At 47.5% G+C, this 14126-nt stretch overlaps 1 protein-coding gene across 1 annotated transcript in view; it reads right to left on the minus strand.

The window, feature by feature from the left end:
* Diras2 (DIRAS family GTPase 2) overlaps positions 1–2543 on the minus strand; it is a 30969-nt gene extending 28426 nt beyond the window's left edge. Inside the window, exon 1 of the mRNA XM_005355180.3 lies at positions 2131–2543. The gene's annotated coding sequence lies outside the window, so the exon portion shown is untranslated. The remainder of the gene's footprint in view (positions 1–2130) is intronic.
* Between the last annotated feature and the right edge of the window lie 11583 nt (positions 2544–14126).

Raw genomic sequence — 14126 nt, forward strand, 5'->3', positions numbered from 1 at the left:
AACATCAGCAATTTTGACAACATGGAAATTATCATCTTCATTTTTGAAATGTTCCCTGGAGAAATCATTACCCAAATCAATTAATGCCATAGAAATCAGTTTAGTCCTGAAAAGACATCTGTCCCTGGCCAATGCGCCCCTGCCAGAAGCACAGCCGATCAATAGAGATACTGACGCTCCTGTGAGAGGGAGGACAGGACCCTGGCTGGCTGTGCTGAGAAGTCAACGCCGCCGAGTACTTTCGACAGGCAAGTGGCAGAGCCTTCCCACCAGGGGTGACCAGATGCTCTCTTTGACAAATGGAAATTCTCTGCTGCAAAAGCATACTGCATTTATCTTGGACATGTGATGCTTTTTGTCTAAACCCATCAACTGCTTTCAACATGCCAGCCATCCCTTAACTGTTGAGGATGAGCAATAAAGGTTTGACTATGAGAGGCAAAATTTCTTTCTTTATGAAACAAGCCCCATTATTTCAGAGAGTTGGGTTGTTCCATCTGATGTCCTGCCATTTGTGATGAGAATAAGTCGTTTCTAGTGAAATACAGAATTACGTGTGCTGGCGAGGCTGGAACACATATGTGAAGCTGGTAGCAAGGTCCCCATCTGCCATTCTCAGGCCGAAATAGTTCTGTTGGCAAGGCTGGTTGCTAGCCAGCTGCTGGAGTCCCCAGCATGCCTTTCAACTTGTGTGTCCCAGACCTCAGGAGCATCCCTACTAAAGCAATCACAACATAACCTTCTAGAGGTTTCTGAATAAGCCCTGCAGATTGGTTTCCAGCACAAGAAAACTGAGCAGTGAGCAGAGATTCTGAGCCTGGCTACTCAGCAGCTAGCCCTCGCTCTCCCCATCCCTGGCCTGTGCTCTCCTGGGGACAGCCACTAGCACGAAATACTGCGGCCTCAGTCAAATGGGCCTCCACTCTGAGGCATCTTCTGTTTCTCAGATAAATTGGGGGTGGGGGACGTGGGGTTGTTGTGTCTTCTTGTGTCCCAGCTCAGGGGCCTCTCGAATATAAAGGACTAGCACAGATAAAACTGAACAGTCTGCAATCGCAGGCAACAGCAATAAAAAAGTATGATTCCCATACAAATTAGTTAAATTTATTCTAATTTTATCCTCCTCTTTTCTCTCGCGCCCACTCCACCTCCTCGAATCCAAATGCCAGTGGGTAAGAGCACATTTGGGATGATTTGAGATGTAAAATACTTCAGCTCTTTTATTGTTACTTACAAAATATCCCTTTAAAATAAGATTTTATGGTTTTTTTTTAAGCAAATCATAAAACTTCTGCTAGGATAAACCAGCATGCCTGGGGGCCAATTTAAAGGTAACAAGGACCAGAACATGAAATAATTCCCTAAGCAAGGCGGGCTGTGCACGAATTCCTCCACTCAAGTTACACTGTGTTCCGCCTTTGGAAGCATGGAACTACTGAGACGCGGGGTGTTCAGTGCCAAAGACTCCCCCAACCCCAAAGAATCTGAACTGGGACGTGAAACTGCACAACAGGGTGAAGTCCAACCCCTAGGCAGCCATCTGTCATTGTCCTCTGATGGAGACCCACATTCTTACACCTAGCCTTGCCTGGGCTCCCAGTTTCCCACCGGGAGCAGAAAGGGAGTCCCGTGGATATCCCAAGCCTGGTCTTTAAAATGGGAAAGGAGACGCTGAGGCGGATCTCTTTCCGGAGCATTAAGTCTAGAGGCCGGATTTCAAGCATGAGGAATCCCCCAGCGGTCTCTTCTCGACTCAGAAAGCTTCTTTCTCTTGCTGCCCCTCTTTCCGTGACTTTTCCTAAAACCACGGGATCCACTTCCGCATTCATGACAATGCCTGCAGTCGAAGGATTTTCCCAACCGCAACTCCTATTAGGACGGGATCCCTAATCTGTGTAAAACCCAGAGATTTTGCTCTTTCAAAACAATGTTATGTTCATTCTAATGTTCTCCCTCCCCTTCCCTCCCCTCCTGGAGGATGCAGGATGAGGCTGGATGGTCCCCCTCTCCCAGTTCTGGGATGCATACTGTTCTTCAGCCCCGAAGAGTAATCTGGTTCCCGGGACTTGCAAAAAGCGCCCGGCACCCGCGAGCTGCATCCAGCTCCAGCTGAGAGCCGAGGTCGCTTACCTGGGGAGAGCCCGCTCAGCGCGGCTAGTCTCCAGGCGCAGCTCCGGGACCCGCTGAGCGCGGCGCGATGCGGTGGCTGCTGAGGCGGAGCGCGCGCTGCTCCCGGGTGATGACGCTGTCAGCTGCCCTGCGCCCCGCACCGCCCCTGTGCACCGCCCAGAGTACTGCACGCCCCTTGCAAAACCCAGAACCCTGCACCTCCAGTGCAACGCCCAGTGCAATGCCCAGTGCAACGTCCTGTGCCCTACTCTGCCCCTCACTGCCTTGTGCACCCGCCCCGGCTCTGCACAGCCTTGAAACCACCAGTACGGAGTCACTGCCGTGCACCGTCAGTACACACGCCTGGCTCGGCGCAGTCCTCCCACGCGGTGCTCTCTTGCTCTGGCCTCCCGCCTCTGGCTCCGCCCTCCTCAAGCTCTGGCTTTGGAGTAGCACTGTCGCTGCGGTGGCCACTGGGGCTCCAATGGCGCCTGCTTTTCGCCAAGAGCCTTCAGCTGCCCTCTACCGACAGTTTGTGGAATAGATGGCAAGAAACTGGAATTTTCTGAAAATTCAATGACTCAAAACCATTTCGTTGACAGGACATTGAATTCTTCTGTTTTAAACTGTGCGCCCACCCTAGGGCAGTTACTCTCTACCACACTATAAGTCTTAGTTTGTCTCTAGATAGCGTCTTACTTTCTGTTCCTGTAGCTGTGACAAAAGCAGCCTCAGGAGAAATGGGTTTGTTCTGGCTCAGAGATCACGTCAGAGAAGGCAGGACAGCAAACGCCTTAAGCATCTGATTCCCATCACATCCGTAACCAGGACGTAGGGGTGTGGAAGATGCTGCTGCCCAGATCGATGTGTATAGCCCAGGGTCCCCTGCTCAGGGAATGGTATGGCCCACAGTTAGGCCCTTGAACATCAGTTAAGTAATCAAGATAATCTCCCCACCCGCATGCCTGAAGTCTCTCTCCCAGGTGAGTCTGGATCCTGTCAACTTGATGACACTAATCATTTGGCAATCTGTCACGGAGAGGTCCCAAGAAATGTCCTGCCAACCATGCCGCGTGAATTAATGCACTCTGTGACAGGAAGTTTTTTTCACCCTTACTTTGTCCTTAGTGGGCTGTAAGAGGACTACAAAACTAGAATGGTTCTCCTCTAAGTTTGGCTTAGCTTTTAGAGTCTGTAAACTATGACTTTTCTGTTTAGTAAGTCTCTGGGGTCCTGTAATTTTAGATGACATTGTCCCTTGAAGTTGATTTTCAAAGTAAATCTCTGCCCTGCTAGTCACAGGAAACAGGTGTTCATAAAAATCTTACCTAAAGTGTGTTTTCACGATTTGTAGTTAAGAAAACATCTTTTTTGTTTCTGAGATTAGCCTGATTCTGGCCTTGAAGCTGTGGCCACTAAAATATGAAGAGAGCAGACCACGTTTTAACAGAGCCATTTGAGAGTAGCCTCCACAATTACAGCCCTCCTTCAATTATATCTATGAGCAGGGTGTCCACTACAGTGCTTGGTGAACAGTCACCTGAGCGTGATCACATCCCAGAGTTGTGGAGTCAGAAACAGGATCCCTGTGCAGCCATCCTAGACAAATAGGTGGGTTCTAGTCGATGAGAGACCTTCTCTACAACAACAACAAAAACGTTTGACACCAGAGGTACAAAACTCGTGGTTGATCTCTGACCTTTACATGCATTTACACACATGTACAGCCTCTTGTGCACAGGAAAGAAGGAAGGGAGGGAGGGAGGAAGAAAGGAAGACACATGTACACTCTCTTTTGCACAGGAAGGGAGGGAGGAAGGGAAGGAAGGAGGGAGGGAGGGAGGGAGGGAGGACAGACAGACACTGGGGAAAGTGACCCAGAGGAGGGAATCCATATGTAGACAGACTGATGCTGAATCTAAAATCTGAAAGAACACCCAAGCTAACAAGTCATGTTGCTGCTTGCCATGACAACCAAAATGTAGGTTATCAGGTTAGATGATGAAATGAGGCCTGAGATGTAAACAAGAGAGTTAAAATACCAAAGAGGGAAACACTGTAGGACAAAGCCTATTCCACTCCCGAAGTGGAGCAGGGATCTCTTTGTAGGACTTGACCATTGGAAATCACCATTCCCTCTGAGAACCTGACATAGGAGACCCAGATGCTCTAGCTAGAGGATAGGCTAAGCTTCCTATCAGCTGAGAATCCGAAATCCCAGCACAGCACAATTGAGAGCCTTTGCTGTGAAGGTTGCCAACATAGCAACTGTACAGAGAAGAGTGTTCAAACAGCAGCAAACCACACACCATACCCAAACCTACATGCTCATGAATGCAGCCTTCAGCTGTTCTCAGATACTTCCAGAGACCTTAAATGGGTAAACCTTTGTTGACAGTAGAAGACCCCAACATCCCTGCAATGCTGTGACCTAGGCCTTTACCTTACCTACAGGGATCCCATCCAATACCTAGGACCCCTCCTGTGATCTTATTTGAACTCCTTAGTAAACCTTGAGGTTAACTTTAGAAGCCACCAAAAGCAACTGCAAAGTCACTCCGTAATGACTCTCTCCTGGGCAGCCCACCCTAGTGCTCCGGAGTGGCCCTCACTCCTTCCCTACGTGTCTCCATGCCCACTAACTCCTGTTCTTAAATTTGCTGAAAATGCTTAACAAACAAACTAATCCCCCCAGCTCTGCTTCCTAATGGCTTGTCCAGAAATTCTTTCCTGCAGGGAAGCCAAGAATTGGGATAGACATCATAAAGGGCCAGGGAACTGAGGATGGGAGTGAGCTGCAGGCAGTGTGGAGCAGAGCAGTGTCTCCTCCTACTGCTCCTGACTCTGTTACATCCCCTGATGTCCCTCTATGGGTCTGTCCCATTTGGTTCTGTATGTATATTCCCAAACATTGGGGCAACTGTAAATACCTATTAAAACAGACTCCAACCCAGCAGCATAAGTTAAAAAAAAAAAGAGGCATATGTTACCAAAGCAAATCTAAACCATCACACCATATCACCCCAAAGTTCTTTCAAATAACATGACCCCACCTCAAAACTTCAGCCTCAGAATCTTCTTTTAATTGAGACACCTCACTCCCAAAACTGCTCATGCTTGTGAGAGGAGAAGCTTCCAACCAAGGCTTGTGAATACTAGGAAGCATCAGAATTATTGGAGAGAGGAGGGAGTCTGTTAAATGCCTTGAACACAGAGTCTTTGGTTTGATTAAATCTGAAACAGGATTCTTGGTAACGGGGCTAGGGCTTACAGCAGAGCTCTAGGTAAGGGATACCCAACCATGTGCAGAGCCAGATAACAGGTGATGGTGGCCTGCTCTATGCTGGGGAGTGTAGGTGGAGGCTGTTCATTTGTTTCTGGATACCCAGACCCTAAATAATCACATAGAAACTGTATTAATTACAACACTGCTTGGCCAATAGCTTAAGCATATTTCTAGCTAGCTCTTACATCTTAAATTAACCCATTCCTATTATTTTATACTTTCTCACAAGGCTTGTGGTTTACCAGCAAGATTTCAGGCCATCTGTCTCCTTCAGCAGCTACCTGGCATCTCTCTTATTCCATCTACTTTCTCCCAGGATTCAGTGTAGATTTTTCCACCCTGCCCTATTCTGCCTTGCTGTAGGCCTAAGCATCTTCTTTATTCATTAACCAATAAAAGCAACACATATACAGAAGTACTTCCCACATTATCTCCCCCTTTCTGTCTAAATATAAGAGAAGGTTTTAACTTTAACATAGTAAAATTACATGTACAAAACAGTTATCAAGCAAGAATTGTAGTTAACAATATTTATATCTATGTCATCTTTTACCATAACTAAGAAAAACTATTATTATAACTATTTTTCAACTCCCTCAAAGACCCCAGCAGGATATAATATTACCTAAGTTAACAGGAAGTGCATTGTAAGCAACCTTCAAAACTCTAGAAGGAGCTAAGTTCAGAGAGGGAAATGATGGAGGTGGGTCATCTGTCTATCTGTTGCTTTCATTGATTAATTAATAAAGAAACTGCTTGGCCTTTGAAAGGACAGCGGCTTAGATAGGCGGAGTAGACAGAACTAAATGCTGGGAGAAAGAAGACAGTGAGACAGACACTATAGCTCTCCTCTCCAAGATGGACACAGGTTAAGATCTTTCCTGGTAAGCCGCCTCGTGGTGCTACACAGATTACTAAATATGGGTTAAAGCAAGATGTGAGAATTAGCCAGTAAGAGGCTAGAGCTAATGGGCCAGGCAGTGTTTAAAAGAATACAGTTTCTGTGTAATTATTCTGGGGCTAAGCTAGCCAGTGGCTGGGAGCTGGGCGGCGGGAAGCGGCCCCCAGCTCTCTCAACACCTCACTCCATGGCAAGTGTAAACCGGCATAGCTTGTCAATACAGTGTCTATAATTTCGAGAAAACCCTGCTCTTTTTTACTGATTTACCTCAGGGCTCTTGGGTATATTTTAAAAGAGGCTTCATACCTCCTCTGCATTTTGCTCTTAGAACTTGGGACTGTGCAAGCTTACCCTTGGCCAATGCTCATGTTAACAGAAGGCATAGTTTCTCCCCACAACCAAACATGCATGGTTGGAAGGAAGGAGGACTCTAGGCAGGTGTAGACCCTTTCAGACATCTAGGCTGATGAAGGCCTCATCTGAGCCATCTTTGCCCCACTATCGCCCTCTGCTGGGTCATCTTCGGGTTCTGCACAAACTAGACCTCTCAAGGCTATGTAGAAACCTGCTTCTCTACTGATCTATATGAAGGCTATCAACTCACCCGAGGCAGGACCTGAGTCCACAGTGTACTGCTAAGCAGCCAGCAAGAAGTGATTCCAATGGGGGGGGGGGTGCATTAAAATGTTGAAAACAAGAGAGCCATGGCTGTTGAACGAGGACACTTGAGGTTAATGAGAGAAGGCACCTCTGACGCTGTTCTCCTCTGATGGCATTCTTTGGAGTTTACCTCTTTTCATGACTTTTTCAGAGCTAGCAGCCTCCGGAACTGTGGGAAACTGTTAGAAATGTACATGCAAGGCTCCTGCTGAGGCTGAGTGCTCACCACACCACACGTGCAAAGAAAGTCCCAGCCCAGCAATACAGAAACTGAACATGGAGGTTCACCTATGTCATCCCAGCACTTGAGAGGTAAAGGCAGGAGAATCAGGAGTTCAAGGTCAGTTTTGGTTACATACTGAGTTTGAAGCCAGCTCCATGCTACAGGAGATCCTGGAGATCAGTGGGGGGGGGGGGGAAGCAGGAAGGAAGAAAGGGAGTGAGGGAGGGAAGAAGGGAGGGAGGGAACAGGGAGGGAAAAAGAAAGGAAGACAGGTGAGAACCCTCCAGCTTCACCTTAGATACACTGAAACCGAGGCTCTGCAGCTCGGTGCAGCATTGTTATTTAGCAAACCATCCAAGAGCTCCTGACACACAGCAGAATTTTAAACACATTTCACAAAAATTTCTCTTTTCAGAACATTATCCCCCTGCAGATGCATGCTAACATATATCCCCAAAAATTGTTGCAAGGTACCATCTTGAGGGAATGTACTCAGGGCAGCGACTTACTCACACCCCAGCGATGTGTCTGGCAGGAAGAACTCAGCAGATTCTCGCAGCATCACAGTGGTTGGCAGCTGTCCCTGCAGCCCTTCCTGCTAAGGTTCCATCGCATTTGGATCGAGGAGTCTGCTCAGAAAATGTCGCAGCTCTTCGAACTCCTTTTAGATGTGCCCAGGTGCCTCTTTGCCTGGAGTGACTGTGTCAATATTCATAGCCAGGGAGGAGCCAGACCTCACAAAGCTAATGCCTGGGCTCTGCACACCAGAGAGCACAGGACACTGGGGGACAGACATAAATGCTTCCTTCAGATGGAGAGAAGAAATCAGGTACTCTCTGAGTTTCATCTGCAAGCTCCCCAGCTCCACAACATGACCTCTGGAATGGGGCTGGCCATCCGGAGCTGGCCCATGGTGTGGAAAAGGAGTCACTTCTGCAAAAGTCTTTTCCTCCTTTGCTTTTGTGATATAATCTCGGGCAAAGTGCCTTTCCCTGGCAGGGGACAATGCCTAGAAAAGGGGCATTCTTCTACATAAAGACCCTAGTGCTGAGGGCCGCGAGTTCAGCCTTGAATGGCAGATGTTGCACCCACAACCTCTGTCAAGCGTGACTTGTAGTGGACAATGGCTACAGATGAATGGTTTCCGAGATGGGTCTCTCACTGAGAATAAAGGGGTAGTCCTGGCTCTGTGTTTTTGACTATCCCTTTGGGTTCAGTCCAACCACACTGGATGCTTTTAAGTCTAATGAGGACTCTGGAATCTTTTCCTGATCCTCCTTGGATATTATGTATGTTCCATTAAGGAGGAGGCACCAGGCTGGCATTCTGTTCTTAATCGTTGCAGATTATTTAGCTCCATGGATGCTAAAGCTGACATCTGCTCTCTATAATCTGGGGGAGTTTCTTGTCCCCACCTCCTATAAGGCTCATCTAGTAGTTACCCAGGTCCACCTGAATTACACACAGAAACATCATCAAGATCTTATCCATCTGCAATGGTTCATCGTGACTGTCAAGTGGATGAGGTTTAGAATCACCATGGAAACAGACCTCCGCTGTGCATTATCTCTAGGGACTTTCTAGATTAGGTTCTCTAGATTCAAGCCCCCAGTCTGGGAATCTGAGGGTGGGTGAGCTGAGGGAGCCTGGCAGAATTGAGGAAACCCAGAAAGTAGGCTCAAAGGAACTCTGGAGTGTTGTGAGTGTTCTGAGGCATTGGATCTATGGTTCTTTCGCTCTGCTAGGACCCATGTCTCCCTGAAGAACCTCCTGTCCATGGTTTTACCTGAGGCTTCTCCTGGCTGATTCTGCAGTCATCCGTCAGTCAGAAAGGTATCTGGAAAAAACACCGATTCCAGACATCTGAGTCTGCCCAAGCCTGGGCATACAGGGAACCACTGTGCCCCAGTGCTCCCAGTTCACTCCCTAAATCAGCACCAGAGGCATGAAGGCTGTCCATATAAGCCAAACCATCAATAGGCCAACTTCAGCCATTTGTAGAGCTGATGGTTTGTACAGCTTTGTAAGAGAACTCACGGCAAGATATATCGAGGTCAAAGAAAGAAGCAGGTCCCTTTGGTGGTATACGATGGTAAGCAAAAACTGAGGGAGAGGAAACAAAAGGATAATGAGGTTACAGCTACTACCAGCTACGCCTTTGCAGGGTGTGGTGGTGTATGCTTGAAACCCAGCAGTTGGGAGGTAGAGGCAGGAGAATAAGGAGTTCAAGGGCATCCTTGATTATCTAGTGCATTTAGGACAGCCTGGTTGTATAAAACCCTGTCTCCAACAAATAAACAAAAACATAGACAGAGCCAAAAAAATCTTTGAGGACTTCCAAGAAGAACTGTGGTCCTGAGTGTCAGAAAGACCAAGGAGGAAGACAGGGCAGAGAGCCTCTGTGTTACCTGAACCACCCTGAAAGCCAGAGGAGAGGGCAGTGAGCCTCCGTGCTGTCTGAACCACCCTGCAAGCCAGCTTCTAACAGCCACTGCAGTAACAGTTGCACCAAGGCAGCACTCAGCAGAAATCCTGACGCCCAGAAACACCTGCAGCTTTTCCAACAGAGCAGAACCTGGACACAGAGGAGGCCTGAGAAGCAGCCAGTCTTGGACCTGATTCGCCTAACTCTCCATCATCCACACTGGCCTCCGGCACCCTCAGCTCAGTGCTGAGGCCTTGGTTATAAGATGATATGCTGAATGTTCTGTATGGGGTGCATGCTTGGTGAAAGCTTGGTTGTAGTTAGCTCTTTAGGACGACAGACTGGTCACAATCTAGAATTCCACCTGTGGAGCCATTAGGTGGAGCCCCACACTGTGCAAGCCCCGGGGCTCTGAGAACGAAGCAATCCAGTTCATCTCTGCTTTCTGAGGACCACAGAAGAGAAACTTTTTCCCCAAGGCCACTGACTCACCAAAAGGAGATGCAAGTGTGCAAGGACCCATGGCAGAAATTACCTGCATAGAAACACAATTATGGGAGAACATACATGCATACAACATACACATATGTATATCTATCCATATAGAGAGACACAGATACACATACATACACAAGCACACATACTGGCACACATTCATCCTCATATACACATACATAGACACATATACACATATGCACATACACAGAGACATACACACATACACACCCAGAAAAGTGTATGCAAACACAGGCATACATGCAGATGAATACACATAACCATACACACACACACATGCACACACAAACATATACACATGTACAGGCACATACATACATACCCATATATACACACATCCAAACATACACTTGCAAACACATCCACAAATATGTACACATATACATACACACAGAGATACATGCATACACATCCATCCATGCACAAATCCACATACATGCACAAATACATACACACTCAGTGCTGCAAGGCTGTGGAATTGCTGCTGTGCCATGGACACACTGGATAGCTTTCACTTTGTGCTTTATTAATGGCCCCGGAAACACCCACTTTCTTCACGATCTCTTGGCAGAAAATACACTCAACAACCCTGGTCCTCTAGGATCCAGCAACGCTGCTGTGGCTCTTCCTACAGTGCAACAACTCCTGTGTCCTAACAAGATGTCTGGGTGGGAGACAGCGAAGACGGCGATCCGTGTCACTTCTCGAAGATCCAAGATCTGAGCCAGGGAATGCCAGCTGCAAAGTGGGCAACCCAGCACATTGCTCTGGCCATGGGTGGTACTGGCACCAATATCTTAGGTGCCAGCTGCTGGCTCCCTTTGGCTGACCTGTGCTGTCCCTGGCCACAATCTGTCCAGCCTGTCCCCTTCCAGGCAGGCCTCATCCTCTGGTTTCCTTTTCCAGCACTGACAGGGGCTTTGTGTACCGTGCACTCCTTCACTTACTTGATCAGAGCCCAGACTGAATCCTTTTCATTTTAAACTTTGCCTTGAGTAACAGGAAAAATGTAAAAGCTGATTAGCATTCCAAGTCGGCATTAGTGGAAATAACTAGACGCACAGAACGAGACAGCCATCTGCATGGCTTCAGTGACAGGCTGCAGCTGAGCTGAAAGGCTGTTTCAGTGGCTGCAGAGCTGAAGGGGTGGTCTGTGCTGCATTTCTGCCCCCATTTGTATTTTCCCGGTGCACTTACAGACAGGCGTGCATGTCAGCCATTCCTTTGCAGCTCATTTTACATGCTGAAGCTTGAAGCTTGGTCTATGCAAAGGCGTCTCTGCTTGGTAGGAGGTTTTGTGTGTGCAAAAAAAGTCCATCTTGTAATGATGCCTCTGGCCAGAGTTCAGATAAGAGAAGCAGGGAAGTCGGCCTCCTCCTCCCAGGCACCCTGCTGACATAGGCATGCCTGGGGTCTGCCTTCCCTTCCCCAGCACCCTTCTGGCATAGGGGTGCCTGCCTCTTGCTTCTTACACTAGTTTGGAGCATCCCTTCAGCTAATGAGGACCCAATAGAGAGAGCTCCTGGTGATTGTGACTGCTTCAGAGAGACCTTCTCGGCAAGAGCTGAGAGGAGCGAGGAGAAACGCTGAGGCTTGTTCATGCCTACTCTGCTCGGATGTTGTTCTGACGCTTTAGTATGTTGAAGGAATTTCACGACACCTCATGTAAGAGGCTACCAATGATGTCTCCTTTTACTAATGTGAACACCAGGAACAGAGAGGTGAAGCACCTTGCCCCAAAGTCACCCAGCTTATAAATGTGGAGCTTAACCACTGTACGGAAACAACCTTCAAGGTGCATTTGATCTTACCTTGGCACAATTGGCATTCAAAAGCTGTTTCCCTAGTTTCCTCTGCCACCCAGAGCAGTTCTTGAGGATGTTTGTAGCTGCAAGGGTCTAGAGACAGAATTATGGACCTTATAGGAAGTTTCATGAGATTGGCAAAAGGCTCTAAAAGGTCTTGAAGAGTCTAGAGAAGTGTTGAGCCAACCTCTCCCTAAAGCCCCGTCCCTCGAGTGTAAGCTTTAAAAGATGTCTAGGAAGTATATGGAGCAATTGCCTGAATGAAGTCACAGCTATTTATGTCTATTTATTGATCCTGTTCTTTTCGTTTAAAATGACACATCTTCTAGACCAACCACAAACCAGGTTGCCGTGCTGCCCATGCTGAAAAGTCTCGGCCACAGCTCCCTGTCTCTGCAGCCTGAACTGCATAGTGAACTGAGCCATGAGGAAATAGAAATATTCCTGCTTCAGATAATAGAATTGACGCTGGGTATGAAAAGGCCCATGTTAGCAGGTCCAATGCGGAAAGAGATGGCAAATCCTCTTCCTCTGCAGCATCAGCACCACTGTGTACACAGCTGGATGACCAGAACGCCTCCCTCTCATGGGCTCCCTATCTCACTTTACATATGATCAGCTAGGGAAGAAGCATGGTTGGTAGAATGTTTGCCTGCCATGCTCAAGGGCCTGGGTTGGATGCCATCACCACAAAACCCAAATGTGATGCTGAATGCTTGCCATCCCAGTACTGAAGAGAATCAGGAGGATGGGAAATTCAAGAGCATCCTCTGCTACCCGGTGAGTTCAATGCCAGCCTAGGATCTATGAGACCTTGCTGCCATTAGAAAACAAGGAGGGAGGGACGGAGAGAGAGAGCAAGAGGAAGGGAGGGAGAGAGGGAGGGAGGGAGAAAGGGAGGGAGGGAGGGAGGAAGGGAGGGAGGGAGGAAGGAAGGAAGGAAGGAAAAAAGGAAAAAAGGAAGAAGAAAAGCACCATATTGGCCCATTAAAGCTGGATACATATGTGAACATATCAGACTGGATTTTGACTTTAAAGCAGGGTAAACTCATGTGGCTCACAGCCCATCTACAGATTCACTTTGAAGGGCTGAACCCACAGTTGACTCTGGGTAGGTGCTGACATGGCTTAAAGTTCATTAGACGAGGAGTAGCAGAAGAGTTGGTCCCTTCTCTTCTGACCCTTTTTCTTGAAGCCTGAAGAGTGTCATGGAAACTGTTAGCATTTGCCAGAAAGCTCCGCACTGGCAGATTTGGAGTATCCTAAAGCAAGCTAAGTATATATAAAACTCCCCTGGGCAGTAATAATTTTCTTCCAAAATATCAAGTGACATCCAATGCTTTTGCTGCAGGCACTTGGATGGTTGGCATTTCCCTGTGCTTAATCGTTCGAAAATGACTCAACATTTCTTCCCAAAATTAATATGCTGTCTTGACATATTTGGAGAGAAGAAATGAAGCTCGAGGCATTTCAAGAAAGAAGATGTGGGGTTTATTGAAAAAAAATCACTGTATAGGGGAAGGAGGGCTGGGAAGAGTAGCTCCTTTTCTAGCGCAATGCAGGGGTTCCATTCACCAGACATCTGGCAGGCTTTCCTGCTCAACATGGCAATCCCTCCCTGTCTGGAGCCTTGTGCATGCCCACTGCCCACCATGTTCTGCTCGCTCTGCTGAGGAGTGTATTGTCAGAAAATGGGCCAGGTAAGACATCGAGTCTCTGCAATGGAAAGCTAAGAGATTGGTAAGACAAGCCATAAGTTGGAGAAAATATCTGTGAATGAACAAGTTGTATACAGTATACAGGCAACCTTCTGTATCCATGCATTCAACACCACAAACTCAATAACTGTGAGGAAGAAATAGTAGGAGACACTAGACCATCCCCAGACTTTTCGCTAGTCCTTAGGCCCTAAACGAGACAGAATAGCAGTTGTTGCATAGGGCTTCGATGGTATTAGGCATCACAAGTAACTCAGTGATGATGTCAACTCTTCTGGTGTGAATATTCCATTATTTTATGTAAGAGACTGGAACATTCCCAAATGTTGACATTGATGGGGGATTCTGGGGTTAATCCTCTACAGATCCCGAGACAACTCTTTATTCAGAACTCTCGAGAGCCAACAGTAGAATCAGAAATGACAAGGAAAAGAATCTGAGCTGGCATTTTTTTTCTCAGAAAACGGAGAGCTTCTCTCCAGT

The sequence above is a fragment of the Microtus ochrogaster genome, chromosome 16 (genome assembly GCF_000317375.1).
Source record: "Microtus ochrogaster isolate Prairie Vole_2 chromosome 16, MicOch1.0, whole genome shotgun sequence".
NCBI classification, from domain to species: domain Eukaryota; kingdom Metazoa; phylum Chordata; class Mammalia; order Rodentia; family Cricetidae; genus Microtus; species Microtus ochrogaster.